Source organism: Ambystoma mexicanum, chromosome 2q, assembly GCF_040938575.1.
Source record: "Ambystoma mexicanum isolate Mex_15411 chromosome 2q, UKY_AmexF1_1, whole genome shotgun sequence".
Taxonomy (NCBI): Eukaryota; Metazoa; Chordata; class Amphibia; order Caudata; family Ambystomatidae; genus Ambystoma; species Ambystoma mexicanum.
The window spans coordinates 768,416,539-768,440,583 of NC_090924.1; positions in this window are offsets into that span (position 1 = coordinate 768,416,539).

Below are 24,045 nucleotides of genomic sequence, written 5' to 3' on the forward strand. Positions count from 1 at the left end.
TTGACAAGATATGAATTGATCTTGTTTGCTCCTCACATTCAAATCAAGAGGTGTTGTGTCCTTAATCCGGCTGAACTCCTACCTTTCCCGCAAGATGCTACTTGCGGCGATGAAGTGCCACACGACTGTTTGTATACGACCGAACAAGAGACAAAGGGTAGAACTGATTTGAAAGATACTCCCTTGGATAATCCGCAAGGAGAGCTGTTTTGTGACGGCTCCTGCTTCAAACTTCCGGATGGTACATCCACAGCTGCTTATGCGATCACTACATTGAGCACGGTTGTGGAAACTAAGAGAATCACGCATAATTCTGCGCAGGCCGCAGAGATTATAGCATTGACCCGAGCTTGTGAACTTTCCAAAGTGCTTGCAGTAAATATATAAACTGATAGTCAGTATGCCTTTGGGGTGGTCCACAACTTTGGGAGACTTTGGTCAGAGAGAGGGTTCCTAACTTCGCATGGCACCAAAATTCAACATGGCTCCCTAATAGTACAACTACTCTCAGTGCATGTGCTCCCTACTCAGTTAGCATTTATGAAATGTGCAGCACATCGAAAGATTACAGACGATATAGGGAAAGGGAATGCTTTCGCTGATCAGATAGCTAGGCAAACTGCTATCGATATCCTTACGGAGATGTATGTTTCAAGGGAAACTGTAGATGCTTATACAATAGATGAGGGTGTTGGGTCTGTACGGGATATCCAAGCTGATGCCACGTTAGAAGAATCCAAAAGGTGGGCTTGGGGAAACTTGATGATGACGGGTGTTGGGTGGACATAGTAGAATGGAAATGGCTACTCCCTGACGCGTATGTCATGATGATGGTCATCATGGCCCATGGTCCTACGCATATGTGCCCAGAAAATGACAAAAATGTTAAAGAAGGTTTGGGTAAATGAAAAAATTTCGAAAATTGACCAGTGCTACGTCCGGGAGTGCGTGATTTGCCTGCAACACAACGTGGGAAAGGGGACAGTAACTCCAAGGGGTAGTTTTGGGCCACCCTCTGTCCCCTTTGAAGTGATCCACTTTGATTTCATTGAAATGGAACGATGCGATAATAAGAAATATGTACTGGTGGTTATCTGTGCTTTTAGTAAATGGGTTGAGGCTTTCCCTGTTAAAGATGCTACAGCTATGACTACTGCAAAAAATCATGTTAAAAGAATACTTTGGTTCGGTTTGCCAAGAGTTATCTGGTCGGACAATGGTCCACATTTTGTCGCCGCTGTAATTCTACAGATATGTACAGCATTACGAATTGACAAACGGTTCCATTCGGCCAGACATGCTCAGAGCGCCGGACTAGTAGAAAGGCACAACGGTATCATCAAGAACAAGCTTGCTAAGACGTGTGCCGGCACCAAACTAAAATGGGCGGACGCCTTACCGATCGTGTTGTTATCTATGCGCACAACCCCTCAAACTAAGACTGGGCTCTCTCCATTTGAGGTGGTAATGGGGAGACCTGCCAATATTTGGAACCTTCCTAAATGTAACTTGTTAAGAAATGTTGAAAATGTACTACTTTCAGATTATTGTAGCCAATTGACTAAAAACCTGTATTTGATTTATCACTATGTACGATAAGCTTTACCTGTGCGATACGAGGGCCCGGACCACGGCATACGGCCTGGGTGTTGGGTGCTCGTCAAATCGTTTGACCACACCCCCTGACTCGCGCCTCGTTGGCATGGCCCATGCCAAGTCCTGTTGGTCACCCAGACAGCGGTGCGGGTCGCTGGGCGAAAGAACTGGATCCACGCGTCCCACATCAAGAAACTTCCTCACCCTGTGCCACACGCTACAGAAGAAACAGAACCCCTCGCTGACACTTTTGGGAACCAATGATCCCAAAGCAGTAAGCAGCACTGAGAGTGTGTCGGAGAATCTCTCTGAGCCCGGGAGGCTTGGGGAAGCTGCCATTTTGTCTCCGCACTCTCCACAAATTCTGCACCTGAAAACTGCTGTTTCGAATTCAGCCCCTTCAATTGCCTCCGACACATTGCTTCCAGCAGGAAGTGACGACATATTATTTCCGGATCAATCAGTACCAGGAAAAGTACGATATAATCTACGACCACGAAGATAGACTTACGGCAGGGTTTTGCTGTGCATTTGATAGACTTACGGCACGGTTTTGCTGTGCATTTGATAGACTTACGGCACGGTTTTGCTGTGCATCTGATAGACTTACGGCACGGTTCGGCTGTGCATTCGGAGAAGGAAAAGAGTCATCGAGGGCTTGCTTTTTGCCCAAATTTGAGAAAGGGGATTCTGTTGGCTAGGGTAGTAGAAGGACTAAGAAGTCGCTTGACCGGGAGGTCGCCAGCAACAAACTTTGGAGCATCCGTTTGAAGACTATGATGCCCGCCGCCACTACCGCTCGTATGGGACTTGTAAATAAGGGGGTGATCAACCGGAACAATGGACAAAATGCCTGGGCCCCGAAAATGTATTGCTGTATTCTTATAATGAGATTTTGTTTTTTAATAGTCACTGCCTTAGGATTGTGGTACCTCGAGGAAACTCACTCTTTAGAACTTTTGTTGCCTACTGAAAGTGCACCCAGTGTTCCTACTCCCTTTGTACATTTGCATACTTTATCCCCTCGGGATTCCCAGCACAGACAAAGGTACCACAATAACACTTTACTGCTTATCATGAATGCTACAAATGCCATTTTTAATAAATCTAACTGTTGGGTCTGCTCACATTTACCGCAACACGGGGATAAGGGACTAGGTTGGTATATTCATCCTTTACCGTTGACAACTGCTTGCTATGCTTCTCTTAGAGCACTGTTTTTTGGCCGATGGAATGATAGCATTTCAGGGAACTTTGATGGCACTCATTTCAATAGTTTTGAGAAACGTGTTTTGACTCCCCTGGGATGCTCGCTTTTTGCAAATAGGAGGAAACCAAATGTTGCTTCTATTAGGCCTTCTGATAAACTGTCTCGTCCTTTCCAATCTTTGATTTCCTTTAAAATGGCTCCAATAGGCAATAAGGATGCCATGCCTCCTTCTTACACTGTTAACCATAGCCCCGATTCAGTTTCTTTGCATACAGAGGAATGGAACCCAGTCAATGGGAAATTTTCTAGGTTGTGCCAACGTTGAAAATTTGACTGGGGAGAACAGACCTTTGTATGTAGGCGAACCTGTCTACTTTGCCTGCGGTAATGTAGCATTCCCATGGTTGCCCAGGGATTGGCAGGGAACCTGTTATTTAGGGATCCTGTTACCTGGGGTGTTTATAGCTAGTACAAAAGAAGTTTTGAAGGCTTGTCCATGGCGGGATGAGAATGGTGACACCCCAGCACAAATCTTGGGAGATATAGCTAAATCAGTTGTCCCATTTTGGGGGCAGATAGCGAATTCAGAAGATATCAGAAAACTAGCGAGAGTACTGGAGAGAACCATCAACCGGACCACGGACATACTCTATAATATGACGTTAGAACAAAAGGCGATAAGATTAGTAGCACTTCAAAACAGAATGGCATTAGATGTCATTTTAGCTGAGCGTGGTGGAGTGTGCAAATTAGTGGGGTCAGCTTGCTGTGTTTTCGTACCAGATTCCTGCCCAACTATCTTCAAGACGATACAGAATCTGCATGTCCTTAGTTCCGAAGTGCATGTTCCCGAGGGAAACTGGGATCTAAGCGCTTGGTTCTGGGACCTCTTGCGATCTTGGGGTTGGAACGTACTTTCGGTCTTACTAATTATTTTGGGAATCCTGTTGTTTCTTTGTTGCTGTATTCAGTGTCTACCTGATATGTGTTCGATGCTAAGGGGATGTTGCGCACAAGCAATAGGTTCAATAGGACATAAAGTGTATGCCCCAGATAAGACTTCTAAAGAATATATGTTGAAGGATATTTTAGCAAATGACCTAATGGCAATAGAGATTTCCGACAGTGATTCAGGGTGCATGGATGATGATGCATGGAGTTATTTGCAAGGAGATCCAAAGTAGTATTTAGCACTTGGCTTAGGCCAAAAGGAGGGTTTGTCGAAAGAGAAAGTATATTTTGTCTCCTATTTTAATAAACATATTAATGTTGGCCCACGCCAAGCTGCTCGAAAGTCGCTTGCAAAAGAAATCCGTGTTGCAAGGTCCTGACCTTAAATCCATGTAAGCCGCCATTTTAGGTCAAACCGCCATTTTAGGATTCGTTGTGTAAAAGTCACCATGTGAGTTAAAATGGTGGACGATGTCATTCCAGAATACAACATGGCCGTCTTGACCTCTGTACATAGCTAATGTGTAACTTGCCTGCAGGCCACTTGTTGAGGTCGTGAACTGAGACCTTGTCCTTTGTTGACCTATGTGTAGAAGGATTACTCGTGCAATGAAACTAATCCACGAGCACATGTTGAGACAATGTATTCAAATACTGAACGAAGAACATCTGTTTAACTACATTGTATTAATGTTTAAGAAGGCCTGCATGGAAAATCTTAGAATACACAGTTATTGCATAGGCTCGTTGATACATGTATTAAAGGCAAACCAGTTATATGCGGTTGTTTGAGACTTGGCACGAAACCTAGATCGGTGATGTATTGAAAGCAATATTAACCCAAAGTGGGGCTGGACATCGCGCCCACCAAGTGTATAAAAAGCGAATGCATTCTAATGTACAACGTCTCTCACTGAACACTCTGAACCATGCTGGAGTTCGTTGTGTTGTACTGAGGGCCGATAGCTATATGATTTTGCTCTGTTTTTGTAACTGGATTCAGTATAAAATAAAGTACTTTGTATGTTCCTTTGTAACCCGTGTTCGGTGTATTTCCTTTTGGGGTACTCAGCCTCGATATTTTGATTCTGTTTTCACATGCACACACGTATTGTTTTATTGTGAGCACATAGCTTTTTCTCAAGTCACATTCCTTAATGTTGGTTTGGGCCTTGAGTATTTATTTCTGAAGACAGACTGTTTCCCTGGCCAAGATGGTGAGAGAAGACGGGTCTCTTGATTCGTTTAAGGTGTTAAACTGCCTTTCATTGAGTTTGTCCTGTGGGTAGGTCCTGTTGTTTTGAGCTCCAGAATATTTAGACCTGAAGAAAAACTTGAGAAAACCTTCATCAACTGTAAAAAGTAAGAGAAGACAAGAATTGGCAAGACAGAAGAAGAAGGTGTCTTCACACCTTTAAGTCAAGTTCAGTGAGCTGAGATGTTAACTAAACTTGTTTCTTGGTTCGGAGTAGTTATTGTTTAGCGGCAGGCAGGAATTCAGTCAGATAACTGTGTTACTGATTTTTAGCCACTGACTTCGGATTCGTTTTGTATTAGTTTTGCGCATGCCCATGTCATTTTCCTTACTCCAGTACGCTGTCTGTGTAGCTTTGATGCATTCTTCTGCTTCTATGCAGCTAGCGCTAGCAGAGTTGCATGAAGGGAAGTGAACATATTCACTTTCCGTGCCGCGTCTCCTGGAGGATTTACTGGAGTAGAACGGGATGTGCGGCGCGATCATTTCAACCTGAAGAAGTGTCCAGTAGGCTGTGTGGAGATCTCTTTGTTGGATTCGCAATGTACGGGTGGGTGGGACTCGGGGCATTCCCAATAATGGACCTTTTTGTTTTAATCTCTTCTTCTATCTTGCTGTAGGCGAACCATAAACTAAAAGTATTGTGTTGATGTATTTGCTTGTTTTTGATGCAAAATGAATAAAAAGATGTTTTAAAAAAAATATTGGCTAAGAAGTTTATCACTGGTACCATCCATTTCAAATTAAATTCAGCAACACTAATTTGCCCCTTTACTATAATTCAATAAAGGTTGATACTGTGCATAATTAAAATTAGCTAAAACAAGCAGGAATCAATAAAGGATAAAATAGATTTGAGCAATTTAAACAAGATTTACATCTCTTAAAAACGAGTGAAGTGTGTTTCTAAGTGCAGCTGAGGTAGAGAATATAAAACTATGACATAAACATTCTGAAAAACCAATCTAAAATCTTCCACAAATCTGTATAAGTTCTTCTTTCGATGGCACAGCAACGATTTCAAGCACATCAACTGTTTTTTGAATTTATTAAACTATTACTTGACCTACCAGCGCTGTGCGCATATTTTCAGACACTCATTCTTCTTAGGACTCAATTGCTAATTTCTATGAGCTTTTAGGTGGACCAAATGTTTATCAAATGGACTCATTTAAAAGAGCGACATTTAAATACAGCAGACAGTTAATTTTAGTTTAATTGGAAGTTAGGAGTTTTGTATGAAGCAGAAGCACTCTACCGGCTTCGTGATTTAAATGCAGTGAAGGCAGATGAGGAAAAGGTAAACAATGGATTAGAGTCACAGTACTGCTGGAGAGATGAGAATCACCTGTTTACTGAAACTCTGAATAGGTTGGCAAGACTGCATCAATCCAGTATGACTAGGTCACCCTCCCACCTGGCTATTTTGATCATTTTGTGTTCAAAAAGAAGAATGACATATTAATGCAAGCTTCTAAAATATGTGTCCTTACTTTTGAAGTGTTTCTTGCCACAATGAATGCAATAATATTTATGCAACTTAGTGTATAAACAAATATTATGTTTTGAAATTGGTTATACCTTGTTATGCAACTTTGTACGTTTATGTGTCCTCACTTATTTACTTTGATATCCACTGAAAAAAGTTTATTTTAAAAAAAGAGTACAAGAAAAATGCAGAATTTATAAAGGGAAGAATGTCCCACAAAAAAACAAAAAAATAAATACTTTAAGCAAAAACTGCTTTATCTCACTAGCTAAATAATTAAAAGTTAAGTGAACTCACTGTGTTTGCTCTTCTATCTTTAAAATTGTTAACAGTTATTACAGAGCAGCGCCTCTAAAAATACAACACATGAACAAATAAGTACTATTTACACAAAATATTTGTAAATAAACTGACTGCATCTGGTAGGACGCCACGCTTTTGTTTCAAATGTAACCAGCCCATAAATCCTCCCACAAACTTGAGCTGTCCCTAAAGTTACCAAATGCATCAATGCAGGAAGCAGTTCTATATTTTCTTCTTCTTCAAAAGGAAAAGAATCTCAACTCAAGAATCCGATGAAACAAAGACTACTTATTTCCCTGCATTTGATTCTTCAATCAGAGAAACTCCTATGCAAATGTGAAGCAAAACTAAGAGATTCAGATTTCTTCTTTAACAATTTCTTATCTTGGCTTCCTGCAAAGGAGTCTCAGGTAGAGCTATAATCTTATCTGTAATGTGGAATGCGAAACAAGGAGAGCAGAAACATTTACATTTACCTTTTTCTTGTCTCTGCAGATTTCTGTCCAAGAGTGGAAGGAAGATCCAGAGTCTGAGTTTATTGTTTTATCCAATTTCTCTTTCCCCCATGGTTGTGGTGAACTGAGCTGTAGAAAAGATTTGTTGAGAGTGAAACACTTTTGTGGGTCTTTGGGGTACGGCAGCTCCAGAGGAACTCCAGAGGCAGGACCTGACACTAATATGTTTGAATTTTAGATCATAATTCAAAAGCATGAGATACATTATCACCATCTTGTTGACATTTGTTTTATTTAGATGCAGTGATGATATGTCATTGGGACATTCTATGTGGCGATTGGTATGTTTGACGGACACTATTATGTTGTAGTGCTGTAATTTATATTGGATAGTAAGAGACATCTATGAACACATGATATGGTGTATACAGGTCACATGCTGTGATAGTTTCACCATGTTCTGCATTCAGTTTGCTACATATGGATATTGTATCATTTGGCAGCTGATCTATGAATGCTTGGTAATCTTAAGAGATATGCACCATTTCACAAAAAAGGACTGCATCTGGAATATCAAATATCTAAAGCCTGCTCCGAATATGCTTTAATTGCAATATTCTATCTGCAAATACTTAAAATATTATTGCCTAGACAATCCAAATGGTTTTGTATTTCTTGGCTGAACATTAGAGGACTTTCAAAAATAAATGATCAACTATTTCTGATATATGTCAGCTCCATATTTAGGGTATATTGGGGTAATTCATAGTATTCGGCGCACAAGTGGCACACACGGCTGGCGCACAGTGTGCGCATGTGGCAGTCTGCGCCAGCCGCATGCACCAAAATCCATTTCAGCGCAGAGCGTATTCATGGATTTTAACATCCATAACCAGCCGTGGCGCAGAGTGGGGAAGCGACCCTACAGCAGCGTCAGTAACGCCCCCAATCCCGCCCCATGCACCAAAAACATCGCACAAATCTACTATATGGCGCAAAGGCCAGGGGACCAGCATACAGCCCCCCCCAGCATGAAAATGCGTGTAAAAGTCCATGCGCACCCCTCGGAATACACGTACTGCTCTCGTGCTATCAAAATCGTGTGGAAAACACACTGCGCACCCCTCTGAATACACATACCCCACACGCGCTATCAAAAACACGTGGAAAACTCCCTGCGCACCCCTCGGAATACACGTACCCCGCTCGCGCATTCAAAAACGCGTGGAAAAGTCCACGTGCAACCCTCGGAATACATGTACCCCGCCCGCACTATCGAAAACACGTGTAAAAGTCCACACACACCACTTGGAATACACGTACCCCTCTTGCGCAATCGAAAACACGTGGAAAAGTCCATGCACACCCCTCGGAATACACGTACCCCTCCCGCACCATCGAAAACACGTGGAAAACTCCCTGCGCACCCCTCGGAATACACATACCTTGCTCGCGCCACCCAAAACGTGTGTAAAAGTCCACGTGCAGCCTCAGAATTCACATACCGCATCCCACGAAGAGCATGTACAGAGCGATGGAAACCCACGTGGGACCCTCAACCCGTGGCGAGGGAAAAGCCAGCGCGTGTCACGTCACAGACGCGCTTCCTCAAATTACAAGCTGACGTGCTGTTTTTTCACGTGCCAAATCACTCCGTATCAAGCTGGCCACGCATCAACACACGGAAGACCACGCTCCTGCCCAGAAGGCCGAATTACTGCCCCCCAAAGCCCCGAGCAGCCTCCCACGAGCCATGTGCAGGGGTCCAGTTGCAGTGACCACCCGTCTTGGAACAGAAGACTCCCGACTGAAGTACCATCACTCCACAGCCCAGCCCCAGGACCCATTTGCCCACCCACACCTGCCGTGGGGGTTGCCATGTCCGACATGTCCGACACAACACCTTCCGGCACCAGTGGCAGCCCCCAGCCAGAGAGGCAGAGGGCTACCAGCTTTAGTGAAAAGGAAGTTGGTATCCTGGTGGAGCAAGTTCTGGGGCATTATGATGCCCTCTTCACACCATTGCGCGCCGACAAGGAAGGACGGAAGAGGATCTGGAAGGACATAGTGGGTGCCATCAACGCGGAGGGGGTGGCACCCCGCGACATCAAACACGTCCAGAAGCACTGGGAGGACTCCAAGTCCAGGACCCTCAAGAAGGCCCGGTGCCTCTTGGAAACAGAGAATGCAGTGGGGCACCGGGGCCAGCTTACCAACCAGCAGATGAGGGTCCTGGAGCACATTCGGCCAGTGCTTCACCACCAGATCCTCAGGATGCAGGCCCGTCTGGAGTCGGGCGGTAAGTGGCCATGCACTTATGTTTAAAAAAGGGCATGTTGCAGTGTGCTGGTAGTTACCTACTTGGCTGCATGTGTGAAATGGGTCATGTTTGGATGTGTGTGTGCAGGGACATGATGGTGCCACATGTGAGTCCAGTCAGGTGTGACCCACATGGATGGTGCATGTGTAACAATGCATCATGCAGAGCAGCATGCGGAACGCACACATGTATGCATGCCTGTGTCTGTAATTTGACATGTTTGGGGTGTGAGAGATGTGTGCTGTTGTCATGGACATGCATGATGTACATGTCTGTGTGTTTGAGTAGTGTGTGCGCCATGGATGCATGATACATGTTGGTGACTATGTGTTGATTCAATGATACAGCCTAGTCATCCCTGTATCCACTGTGTCTGGGGGTATACCGGGCCAAGTGCATGACCCTCCGGTGACACGTGTGCATGTGAGAATCATCCCACCATTGGATGAAACTACGGTGCCTTGGATATGGATGCCAATGTATGTTGCATGTGCCATGCCTGTTCCTGCATGTGTGTTGCCTGCACTGACCCATGTGTTGTGGAGGGACATGATGGAGGTGACGTTTGACAGTGCCACTCATGTGCTATTGTGTTCAATGTCTCCCTTTACACAGCGGCGAGTGAAGAAGAGGGCCGAGACGGCGCTGTGGAGGAAAGCGGCAGGGATGCCTCCACCGGCCAGCGACGCAAGGCCCAGTCACCCTCCCAGGAAATACCATCATCCGGGAGCGAGGGGACTGGTGCCGCGTCTGCCACTACAGCTGCAGCGGAAGGGGCAGATGAGCCCCCACAGGGGCCTGCAATGGTGGAAGATGGTGCAGAGCCATCTAGGTTGGTGGTGGGAATAGAGGAGGCTGCTACAGAGCCGCACATGGGGTTTGGTGGGGGTGGTATCACTGGTGCAAGTGGTGCAGTCCAGGGGCAGGGGCAGGAGACAGCACAGGTTGCTGCGGAGGTGCCTGTGCATGTCTCTGTCCCTGACACTGTGACTGCATCACCATGCACCAGCAGGGATGCCCTGTCCCAGGCGCGTCCACAGATAGGGTGGTGGTCCATGTCATTTGGCACTCCTCTACCTGTGGACGAGGGGATCTGTGACCGGATGGAGTCTGTCCTGATTGGTGTCGCTTTGCGCACACTTGACATTCATGATGACGTGCGTGGTTCCCGGGTGGACCAAGCATGTCATCACAAAGAGCTGTGTGGCAACGTGGCCCAGTTGGGAGGGTCCATGTTCGGGGGTTTCCTCCATGTGTCGGCCACACTTGCAGCCCTCTCCTCCTCTGTGCACTCCATATGCCAGTCGTTCTCTGTGCCGTCTTCCGGCCCAGATGCCACCAGGGCACCCTGTGGATCTGCCCCAACCAATGCAGCCAGCCTGGTGGAGATCCCATCCCTGCCACAGTCGGGAGTCAGAGGTCCAGCAGGGGTGGACACCCCACCAACTGGACCCCAGTGGATGGAGGATGTGCCGGCATCATCAGGCAGGGAACGTGCACGACGGCGCCAGTGGATTCCATCATGCCGGATGCCGTTGTGCTGTCAGAGGCAGTTGTGTTGGAGGCAGCGGCAGGCTCAGCGTGGGAGGCATCATGGCTCAGGGCCATCAACATCAGAGGAGCAGGTATCGGCCGGAGGGCAGGAGGACCCTGGATTGGGAGCGTCTTCCGTGTGGCAGCGGTTGGGCCAGCGGATAGATGCAGGACGGCGGCGGGCGGAGGAGGCACGGCTCACTATGGTCAGTGAGCCGTGCCTCCCTTGACGGGCACCTGCCAGCAGGCCCCGACTCATGTCCCCCTGCACTCCCACCCACCCAGCAGTGACGGGCACCTGCCAGCAGACCCCAACTCATGTCCAACACCCACCCACCCTTGATGGGCACCTGCCAGCAGGTCCGACTCATTTCCCCCTGCACCCCCATTCACCCAGCAGTGACGGGCACCTGCCAGCAGGCTCCGACTCATGTCCCCCTGCACCCCCACCCACCCAGCAGTGACAGGCACCTGCCAGCAGGTCCCAACTCATGTCGTCCACCCACCCACCCTTGACGGGCACCTGCCAGCAGGCCCCGACTCATGTCCCCCTGCACACCCACCCACTCAGCAGTGAAGGGCACCTGCCAGCATGCCCCGACTCATGTCTCCCACCCACCCATCCTTGATGAGCACCTGCCAGCAGGCCCCGACTCATGTCCCCTTGCACCCCCACCCACCCACCAGTCATGGCACCTGTCAGCAGGCCCCAACTCATGTCCCCCACCCACCCTTGACGGGCACCTGCCAGCAGGCCCAGACTCATGTCCCCCTATACCCCCACTTACCCAGCAGTGACGGGCACCTGCCAGCAGGGCCCGACTCATGTCCCCCACTCACCCACCCTTGACGGGCACCTGCCAGCAGGCCCCGACTCATGTCCCCCTGTACCCTCACCCACCCAGCAGTGACGGGCACCTGCCAGCAGGCCCCGACACCTGTCGCCCACCCACCCACCCTTGATGGGCACCTGCCAGCAGGCCCCGACTCATATCCCCCTGAACCCCCACCCACCCAGCAGTGACGGGCACCTGCCAGCAGGCCCCGACTCATGTCCCCCACCCACCTACCCTTGATGGGCACCTGCCAGCAGGCCCCGACTCATGTCCCCCTGCACCCCCACCCACTCAGCAGTGACGGGCACCTGCCAGCAGGCCCCAACTCATGTCCGCCACCCACCCACCCGTGACGGGCGCCAGCCAGCGGGCCCCGACTCATGTCTCCCCACCTGACACGTCATCACACTCCAGGCCCATGGCCCTTATGACCACCCAAATCCCACCCCACGCCACCCCAGTCCAAACACCCAACCAAGCATTCTATCAACTCCACATTGAATTACCAATGTCATGATAGAAAATAAATAACCAGCATGCCCATGAATACATGCCCCTCTCACCCAAACAATGGCGACATATGGCTGTGAAAAACCACATTGTGACATGCACAAAACACATGAGAGAAGACCACACAAGTAAAGGATAGAAAAAAAGTGTATTGAAGAATAAACCAAATGAATAAATCAAAACCAGACAATAATAAAATAATAAATATTCCAAGTCCGGATTCCAAAAAAGGAAAAAAAAATGAATGCTGTAACCAATAAAATCCAAAGTAAAATGGCTCCAATGAGTCCGTCCATCAAACAAAAATCAGAGTTCACAAAAAGAAAAGTATTCCACTATGGGTCCAAGAAAATTAAATCCAGGTCCAAAAGTATTTACAAATGAACATCCAAGGGTCCATGAGCCTAAACAATCCAAAGGAAACCTAACCTAAATTCTACCTGATAAATAACTATATACAAAAAGGCGGGGCATAGTCCATGTGCCCCAAAGGAAAAAAAATAGAAAGGAAACTTAAACCTACAGAAATTTTTACAAAGGCGGCGGGCAAGTCCAGCGGCTCACTTGTTGATGTTCCGGGCCAGGGCATCATTGAACTCCTTTTCAACGTCCCGGAGGTGGGCCTGTTCCCTGGCCCCGAGGTCAAGCAGGGATGCAGCCATGGCCTCCTCCAACTCCCTGCGAGTTGCCTCGAGGCACTCAGTCCGCCTCAAAGCCCTGCACATGGAGTTCTCCGCCCTGACCATAGTGAGCCATGCCTCTTCCGCCCGCCACTGCTCCGCATCTATTTGCCGGCCCAACCGCTCCCACACGGAAGACACTCCCAATCCAGGGTCCTCCTGCCCTCCGGCCAATGCCTGCCTCTCTGATGTTGATGGCCCCGAGCCATCATCGCTCCCACCTTGAGCCTGCTGCTGCCGTGCATGTGCCTCTGCCTGTTGATTCCTGCATGTCCTCCTCCTGCTGGGGTCCAGTTGGTGTGGTGGCCACCCCTGCTGGACCTCCAACTACCGACTGTGGCAGGGATGTGTCCTCCACCAGCCTGGCCGCTGGGTCAGGGGCAGCTCCAGAGGGTGCCGAGTTGTTACTTAGGCAGGAAGATGGCATGGAGGACGACTGGCGCATAGGGGGTTGTGTTGAGGAGGGGGTCGGCAGAAGGTCCCGCACACGGAGGAACCCAGCACTGGTGACCCATCCTAGTTGGTCGACGTGGTCAACGAGGCATCCGGAATTACGTGCAGTGTCCCACCAGAACCCTGCACGTCCTCCCGAATGCCACGTTGACGCAACGCCACCCCAGCCAGGACAGGGTCAACAAGGTCCCGGATCGCCACATTCGCAGGGAGAGTAAGGCCAGTTGTTGAATGTGCATCTCCTCCCTGAAAACGGGTCTGGATGCAGGCATCCCTGCTGGTGCCGGGTGATGCAGTCACCGGATTGGGGACAGGATTACACACAGGCACCTCCGCGGCTGCTTGTGCTGCCTCCTGTTCCTGGGCTGCACCACTAGCACCAGTGGAATCCCCCCCTCCAGACCCTGTGCACGGCCTTCCACGGCCTCCTCCTCAACCAAAACCCCCACCAACCTGGATGACTCTGTGCCATCTTCCTCCATAGGCCCCTGTGGGGTCTCAGCTGCCCCTTCTGCTGCCTAGGAGTCCACCTCTGACCTCTGCCTCTTGGACCTACCTTCAGCAGCTGCGACCGCAGACGCGGCACCAGACTCCTCACCCCCCGATGAGATGACAACATGGGAGTGGAGCTGGGCCTTGCGTCTCCGGCTGGCGGTGGGATCCCTGCCGCTGTGCTCCACAGCACAGTCTCCGCCCTCTTCATCAGTTGACGCTGCAGACAGGGAGAGACAGAACACAGGCATCAGGACACTGTACAATGGTCTGATACACACATGACAGTTGCACATGAGTGGCAGTGTCAAACTTCACACATGGCATCACACTCCCCAACACACATTTCATTTGAACCCACAAACATGCGCAAATTAACAGGAATGTTGCAACAGGCAGCACCATCCATACACATACAACAGCATGAGCATCCAAAGCTTAGTCTGACGTCACATGCAACACGGGGAGTGCCGAACACATGCACACATGCCACTAGACATACATGCATCTGTACATCTCCACCACATGTCGCAGTGAAATCATCGGCATCCATGTCACATCTGCCAATCAGCCTCATACATGTTGGTTTCACATGCATCCGTGGTGTATCACAGCGGCACGCATGTCAAATACACGCACATGCACATGTACATTGTGCACATACATGTAGGTGAAACAAGCATCCATGTGTCACACCACAAACATGTCACAGTACATACACAAATTCTTATGTAAGAAAAGCGCCCAGATGCCCCCGGGCAGGGTGCGTTATACAAATAAATACAAATACAAATACAAATACAAATACAAATACACAAAACTCTATACATGTGTGCAACTACACATGCATTTGGCCATCATGCATTTGAACACATACACCATTGATGTGCGTGACACATGACTGGACTCACATGCGGCAGGCTCATGTCCCTGTACATGGGCCTTTCAAGACATATGTCCAACCTGCACACTCCTGGCACACCTCAACATGCACTGCGTCCAATCAGTACGCATGGACACTTACAGCTTGACTCTGGACGGGTCTGCCTCTGAAGGACCTGGAGCTGGAACGCTGGGGGTATGCGTTCCAGGACCCTCATCTGGATGTTGGTAAGGCAGACCCGGCACCCCTCTGCATGCGCTGCCTTCAAGAGGCGGCGGGCCTTGCTGAGGGTCCTGGACCTGAAGTCCTCCCAGCGCTTCCGGACGTGTTGCATGTCGCGGGCTGCCACCCCCTCCACATTGATGGCAGCCACGATGTCTTTACAGATCCTCTTCCGTCCTTCATTGTGGGCGCGTGAACTTCCAAAGAGGGCATCATAATGCCCCAGGACTTGCTCCACCAGGATGCCAACTTCATTGGCAGTGAAGCTGGCAGCCCTCTGCCTCTCTGCTGGGGGGTGCCACTGGTGCCAGATGGTGTTGTGTCAGACATGGCAACCCCCGAGGCAGGTGTGGGTGGGCAACTGGGTCCTGGGGCTGGGCTGTAGAGCAATGGAACTCCAGTCGGGAGTCTTCTGTTCCAGCAAGGGTGGTCACAGCAACTGGACACCTGCAGATGGCTGACGTGCAGGCACCAAATAGCAGGGCACATAGCCAGCAGGCAGGCAGGCAGCAGCCGATGGCAGGTGGGAGCGGGCTCGGGCTCTGTGGGGCAGGTAAATGGCCTTCTGGGCAGGAGCATGATCTTCCGTGTGCTGTAGTGTGGCCAGCTTGATATGGAGTGAATTGGCACGTGAAAATATAGCACGCCAGCGTTTAATTCGAGGAAAGGCCCTTAGCGTGTAAGCGTGTCTGTGACATAACGCACGCAGGTGTTTCCCTCATGACGGTGCATAGTGAATCAGCACGTGAAAAAACAACATGTCCGCTTGTCAATGCGTGTAATTCGAGGAAAGGCCCTAAGCGCGTAAGTGAAATGACGCACGTAGGCTTTTCCCTCAGCACGGGTTAAAGGTGAGCGCGGCCAGCAGTTCGCTGTACGTGCCTTTCGTGGAGACCGACGTGTGTGTTGCTACTTACTTCGTGTTGCTTCGCGCTCCATCACAACTTCACAGCGGATCAAGGACGTATCTCTTCTTTTGGCGGAGGTATTGGCTACGTGTGTTTTTCATTATCACGCTAGTCTGACGGTGAGTTAAGCACACTATTTTTCCCACTGAGGGTGCCCCCTGTGTATCGCGTACCCGTTTTCGAGGTCATAGTAGCCTGCATGTCCCACGCGTACGTGTTTTTCGTGTGTCTGGGTGCCACTGCGTACTGTGGGAGGTTAATTCCACACACGTGGGCTACCGGGGGTTGCGTGCACGCTTTTACTGCAGTTTTGGGGTACCTGAGCATTGCGTGACCCGTCACTTTATCACCGGGGTCATATACAGCCTTGCAGATGCACAGGGGTACTGTTAACATCTTGTATCCCACCCCCTTCACCCCAATTGCCCAGGACAATTGTTGTGTACACCTCCCATTGGCACTACTCCATCTGTGCCGGCACTACTACATCTGTGCCATGGCTGGGAGGCCACGAAAGGTGAAGGGCGCCTCAGCTGGGCGTACTCCATGTGGCGGGCGTGGTCAGGGATGTGGCTGGGGTGACCAGGGAGTAGGGGGACTCCAGGGTGTCCAGGGTGGCTGCAGAGGGGGAAGAGGCAGGGGTGCGCCAGTTCGGCACAATGTTGTGCCACGTGTTGGTGCAGTCATGCCACCACCCCCTGCGGCTCCGGGAGATTCAGTTCTTGCATCTGGCACTGGCACCCATGTGACCCGGCAGTCCATTTCATTGACTGCCACGGGCCGAAGGGTAGTGGTAGCTGCAGGTGCAGCTGTGGACACCACCACCCAGGCTCAGGGTCTGCCAGCGCAGGCTGCGTTGTCACCTGAAGAGCCCCAGAAAGATTTTCAGGAGGTCAGGAGGCACACCATAAGTGCACGCAGGGCTGCCCTGACCGAGGCATGTGTCCCTGGGGCAGTATTGTCATCTGCTGCCCCGAGCAGCCGGGTGTTGGCAATTGCATGGGCAGATGCAGCCGACACCAGCCCGGTTGTGAGTCTACCATCCTGGACAGTCCCGGTCAATGACCCTGGCACAGCGGATGTTGCTGCGCAGGGTCCATTCCAGGGCACCCATCAGCCACTGGTGCAAATCAGGGCTTCCGTCCTTGTTCCACCTGCCACTCCCTTCGTTCAATCCACCAGCGCCACTGCCCATACTGATCAGGGCGGCATTTGCCAGTCAGGGTCTGGACCAATGTCCAAGAGGAGGAAGGTTGCACCTGCAGTAGAGGCTGGGACACCAGACACAGCTCCAGCCTCTGGCACGTCGAAGAAGAAGCCTTTCTGCGTGCAGGAACTGGACTTCCTTGTGGACTACGTGCAGGACCACAACCGTGATATACTAGTGCGGCCAAATTGTCACACTACGGCTGCCCATCGTATGTCCCACTGGAAAAAAGTTGCGGATTGTGTGAGTGCATTCGGCCATGAGGTGCGCACAGCTCAAGAGTACAAAAAGCGTTGGGATGACCTCTGACGCAGTGCTAAGGCGAAGCGTGCCTCTAATTACAACATGACTCTGGTGACTGGCAGTGGGCCACCACCGGAGGAGGAAGACCTCACTTCATACGAGTCAGTCGTTACGGGGTCCATACCAGCAGGATTGGTCAAAGGAGTAGGAGAGATGCTGGACTTTGATGCCCCATCCAGTGAATGTTGTCGTGTGTTTGCCGTGTCCATGTGTGGTTTGCTTGTGTGATGTGTTGTGCTTGACTGCCGCTACATGTCATGTGTACATGGTTCTCATGTGCAAGTCATGCAATGCTTCGCTGATGCGTGCCTGCTGTGCAGGATGCTGGACATGTAGAGCAGACGGGGACTGTCCTCATCACCACACTTGCCCCCTACTCACATGCTATTCACCTGGCTGCCCCTCTCGTCCATGTTCCAGCTCACTGGCCCTTCTGCATGTAGCCTGGGGTGTCTTTCCTCTCAGCACTGGGACTATGTCATTGCATGACTGATGTGCATGTGTCTTCTGCCTGCATGCGTCTACTCCACGTAGGCATGCTCCCTTGCACCTCCACCCCCCTGCACCTGAATTTCACCATGGCACTGGTGTGCATCATGTTGGCGTACTGCAATGGCCTGTTCAAGGCTCCTGTCTACATGCAAACTTCCAGCAGCCAACCTGCCAGACACATACAGTGGTGTATACCCTCTGTCCTTCATGCAGGGTGTCTCACTTGGACTGTGCAGATGGCAGATGCTCCGCAGGGACATGAGTGCCCATTCATGCTCCATGTGCATTCCATGCATGCCCCTATGTGTCCTGGACTGGATGATCATTGTAGTACATGTCCAGGATGACCTACATTTCATGGCATTTGATCATCCATTCCATGCCCACTCTGGCTCAGTCCTGCATCACACACATGTTTAGGGTGTCACAATCTGTGTGGGGCACAGGCCTCCCCCTGTTTCAGGCCCACTGACTCTGTTCAACTGGTGTAGTGGCTTCTGCACACATGGGTGTACTACTGAGGGTTCATCATGTGTCCTGCTTACTGTCCCATTATTATCTGCTGTGTTGTCAGTTGACTCAGATGATGCAATTGACGTTAGTCAACACTGTCTGCCAATACACAGGTCTATGGTCACCCTTTCCCTGCCATGCAATGCCTCCCTGCATTTTCACTTAGGGGGGGGGTTTGCTTGTAGCCATGCAGCACATTGCATGCACATTGCATGTGATGCCTGAACTTGCCCTTGCACTGCCTTCACGTTTATTGATAGACATCATAATGTACTTTTTCATGTAGATAGTGGGCAACGTACACATGTTCTGCACTGCATCAACCCACGTCTGAGCCGCGTTACACCGTTCTACATGCCTACTCACTGATGCAATGTCAAAGTGACCTGGCATGCATGGTCAGTTTTTCATCTCTTCTCTGTTATGAATGCAACGTGCACAGGTGCATCCTGTGACACATGTACTCAGTATTGGAACTCCCTAGTGGTTGTTTAGATGAGTTAATTGGTCTATCTGCGGCCTATACCAACTGGCATAGGGAGCTGATTGAATGTAGCCTGCCAATCTGGTTGTAATGACTGTGGAGCTTCATTCACGTGTGTATGTGTGCACTTCCACATACATCAAAGCAAGCAGCGTTGTAGCTGCTTGCTTTGGTACATTGGATGCTGGTCATGTTCACAATACAGGTGTATGGGGAAATGTGGGTTTTTGAATGCTTTCACATGTACATATGCAAGCAGCTTCAACGTTGTGTAGTGCAACATTTTGAGTACTCACTTATGTGTTTGTGAAAGTGTTCATTTACATGTGTCTTCCGCAGCTTTTTTGTTGACTGACTAATATGTAGTTGATTGACGTTTATGCTGGTGAGATTTCTGCATTGCGCACCTTATGTAGAACTGGCATGATCCTGAAGGTTCACTGTTGTGCAGTGTGTGTATGCCCAGGCCCACTTAGCTAATATGGTGGGTCCTGGGTGTGTAGATTTTACACAAGGAATGAAGGAATAGGGCACATTCATAGCCCAATGTGCTCAATCAGGCCCTGAGGGGTGTTGTGGAGGCCTCATGTCCTGCAGCTCGGACGGTACTGGGCGTTATGGTCCCTAATGCCTGGTTGCAGGCCCTTGCTTTGCTTGGGACATTCACTATACTCACATGGCCCATGCCACCCGGTATGGGCCGAGCTGCAGATGGATGGAGCCAAATTGCTGATGATGCTTTAGTGATGCATGTCTACATGCATGTTACCTGTGTCATTGTGTGTTTAGATTCACTTGCAGCAGTGGTCAATATGCAGTTTAGAAATGCTTATGGTGTGTTGCATCTCTTAGTTGCCATCTGTCTTTTCTGCCTGTGACATGTGCCTGACAGAGGTGGTGTCTGATGGAGTTCATATAGTACATTTTGTACTTGTGTAGGCTTTGCTATTTAGACACATCCATTTCTGCTTTTGGGATGTGTTTGCATATCAGGTCCACTGGATGCTTGCCAGGTTCTCATTTGTGTGTGACATGTCTGCTTCATGTGTTGGCTATCAATGTGATGTCTATGTGTGTGTATTATGTGCTTCTGACATGTGTACTAATGTTTATATTTCTCCACTTTTCAGATGATGATGCAATGGAGCCAGATGATGGTGTTGTCATGCCAGGCACAGGGTTGCTATCACACCAGCAAACCCAGCACAAGTGGGGGTCGTGGGGTGGTAGACCACGAGAACCCACTTGTATTCCAGACCATCTTGTCTAGGGCTGGCAATGAGCCTAGCCCGGATGATCACTCTGACGACAATGTCGAGTTGGTTGTGCATCGGGTCCATTTGTCAGGGGTGAGTGATTCTGATGTGGACGGTCCTCTGACCGCGACACCTGCACTGAGGGGCAAGACGGTGGTGGATTGGGACGCAGGGTCACCCTCCACACCAGTTGCTGATGTGCCTGGGGCATCACGTCAATGGAGGAATAAAGTCCTGCAGCCGCGGGCGGTACCAACCCAACAAGGACGTCGGCTCCTTGGGCCCTGTAGGTGTCAAGCCCAGCAACGCGGTGGCTGCGCGCCATGGGGTATACTGAGTGGGAGCAAGCCATGGTTGCCAATTCAGAACACCAGGGGGCAGCAATTGATAACATCGCTAAGAGCATGGAACGTGTGGCCCAATCCATGCTCCCCCCTGTTAGGCAGGTGGAACTCCAGCAGCGGGCGGCACAGTCCACGGCCCGCTCGCTCAGGCTGGGCATGGCGGCCTCAGATAGGGCACGCCGGGCTGAAATGGTGTCTTTGCGTCAAGCAATTGCTGCTCACACAGAGGCACACATGGAGGCCATGAGGGTTGACTATGAATCCCTCAGATCTACTCTCAGTGTGCTCTTCATGTCCCAGAGGAAGCGGTCAGAGGAGAGGTTGGAGCAGCTAGAGAATATCATCTCGGCTGAGCTACGTGCTTGCCGGGAGGTGTACCAGTTGTCCAGCCAGGCAATGCAGGAAGAACTCTGTGTTACACGTGTTACCTTGCAAGAGGAAGCACGCGTATCACGCGAGGTTCTACATGCTGACCTAGGTGTCATCGCCGCACAGAACTAGGCTCACCCGTCCTGCAGACTTGCTACCGACGAGGGGCAAGCTGCGCATAGGCATGGTCAGGGTACTGTGCCACATCAACCTTTTCACCTAGAGGGTGATGAGGACGACGAGTTATCTCCCACACAAGTCAAGCTGTGCAGGCGTTGAGCCCATGGAGGTTTTTTTTTTGTCTCAACATCATCGCATGTGGGTGTTGAGGTGCACCCTGTACCGCCCCCCTCCTGGGTGCCTACCCCCCCGGGTCATGGCCATTTTTGATTTTTATAGTTAGTTTAATTAATTAATATGGTTTTTTATAGTTAGTTTAATTAGGTAATACAGGTTTTTTATGGTTAGTTTAATTAGTTAGTATAGTTTAAAATTGCTTGTCTATTGTGCATTCATGTGACGGTGTGGTGCTTTGTGGCTTTTGAAAGCATCCACTGTCTGTTCCAGCTGGGCCCTTCAAGCTTGTCTCGTGTATGTGTTTGCAGCTTGGGGTCCTGACTCACATAGGCCACTCCTGCTTCCCTTATCCATGGGCTTGCAAGGATGGTTTGGTGTAACAACCATTTACACAAGGGCATTGGACTTTCGTCATATCTGTGTCCTGTCTGCTGCTGTACTACTTGTGTTAACACCCCTAGTGGGGATTAAGTGGGTTTTCTCCAAGGCATGTCTGCAATCAATTTGGGTGAGTACATGATTGATATCTCCATTAATTGATGTGGATTGTGATGTATGTTCTTTTCTTGCCTGTATATGTGCTTGATGCAATTCATGCTGTAGACAGTAGCCTGCACTCTTTGGCTGTCAAAGTCACACTGATGGTGGGAGGAGTTCGGATGTAGGTCTCAAACATGGCCCAGTGACAACCAGCATGAAGACACACAAACAGGGAACTTTCCAGCCTTATTAATATCTTTTATGCCCTTTCTGCAGGGAAATGAGCCTCCAGACTACCTTTCCCCACAGACACAGGGCCAAGTACTACTGAAAACTGGCCACGTTTGGTGGTGCACATGTGCGCATGTGTGCGCAAGCAGAAGCACAGGGCTTGTGCTCAGACGTCTGACAGAAGCAGATGTGTTTCCAGGAGCTCCAAGCAAGGTGAGCAGCACAAGGGGCCACACCGCAGCCAACCTTCCACCAGGACACTTGCACATGCATGCTAAGTAGCGCCAGTGCAGGGGAGGTTGGCCAGGCATTGTTGTAGAAGCGCACATTACAACTAAAATGCGTTGAGGAACAAATACCAAGTAGCTTTACAAGTTGTCAGGGGCACACGCAGGGGCCGTTGCACATATCCTCGAGTCCCCCCTGCTCCATAGAAGCTGGGTTATTAGCACAGTAGCGTTCCTAGCCAGAAACTAATACAGCGCACAGGGACACCCAGCAAGGCACAGACTTGAGTTTAGTGCATATCATTTGCCACATGCACTACCTATTGAAATCCGTGGCTGCCAGAACACGACATGTATTGAAGTCGCACCTCGCTATACGCGTCTAGCAGCTCACCCATGGACCATTCTATCATGTGTGATTTCTGACACATTGGTTTTCCATTTACCGCGCACCCACCTTACTGCATTGACAGTGTATGAACCATCACAAGGGCAAGCTAACGTATACATACAAAGCAGCAGACAAGAGTGTTTGTTTGTGGAGAAGTCACTTAGTTTGGGGCATGAATGGTGTTGTGTGTGTGTTGTAAACACACACAGATTAGTAACTCACGCTCTCTTTGCAGCATTGAACTGCTCCTGTTACCGGACTTGAGAGTGCGCAGGCAGGAGGCCAGCACTCACCCCAGAGATAAGTCTCTCTTTGGCTTGCATTTGACTCATTTAGTACAATGTGCATGAAGAACATGGTTTCTCTGATTGAGTATGTGTTATTGACAATAGTTGTATTTTGTATTTTGCCTACTTTCCCTTGCCAATCCAACTCCCCTCTTCTGCCCCTCTTTCCGGTTATCCTGAATACCAATGCCTGTCCAAGCAACGGATCCCTGACTCTCTTTCCCCGCCGGGGTCTCGGAGGCCTGTGTAAGTTTTACCTTGCAGGCGCCCAGACCACGGAGGGCGTGGTTGGTTTGTACCACTCCTGCGCCTGGAGACCGGAGCTGTGACACTACCCATCAGTTGTTGCATCCTCATTGTATATTGTGTCCTGATGCTATCCATCCTGTTGAACCATTGTTGAACTGTGCTACCTTGGTTGTTCTAGCATTCTGCTTGTACATGTGCTTGGACATTTTTTGGACCTTCAAGTCATCTACAGGAGACTCTTCCAAGGTTGTTTGTGCCTAGAGGCTTTTTCCCTGGTTTGGGGGTTTGGCTCCTTGGAGTTCTCTGCGATTTGGTATTTTTACCAGTCAAGGTAGCCTCTGAGGGGGCTGGACCCTATTTACACGCAAGGTGTAACATGAAGACCAAGGGGTAAGGGGATCCTGTAGCCAAGGTAGACTAGAAGGAAGAAGGCTACATACCCCAGACACAGTTGTTCAGAAGGTCATGGTGATGTGTAAATGAGAGAGGGCCTTTTGTTGTTGGACAGTAAGCATGGGCTACAGTGTTTGGGCACTCTCTGACATTGTCATTGTGGGGTACTATGTACATGATGTGTTCTGCTGGTCAATGGCTGTTCCTGTGTTTTATTTACTTTTCAGGTGTCAGGGGATTGTTGTGGTTTGACATGCTGGGGTGTACACATGGGCAATGTTCGCATGTGATGTGTACAGGACACTGAGGGTCATGTGATTTCACATGCATATATTGAGTGCATGTCCCTACTGACACACACAGTTACACAATGCTCCACCACACGTACAACCACCCTTCCATGCCCACAGGTGCACACAGATTGCC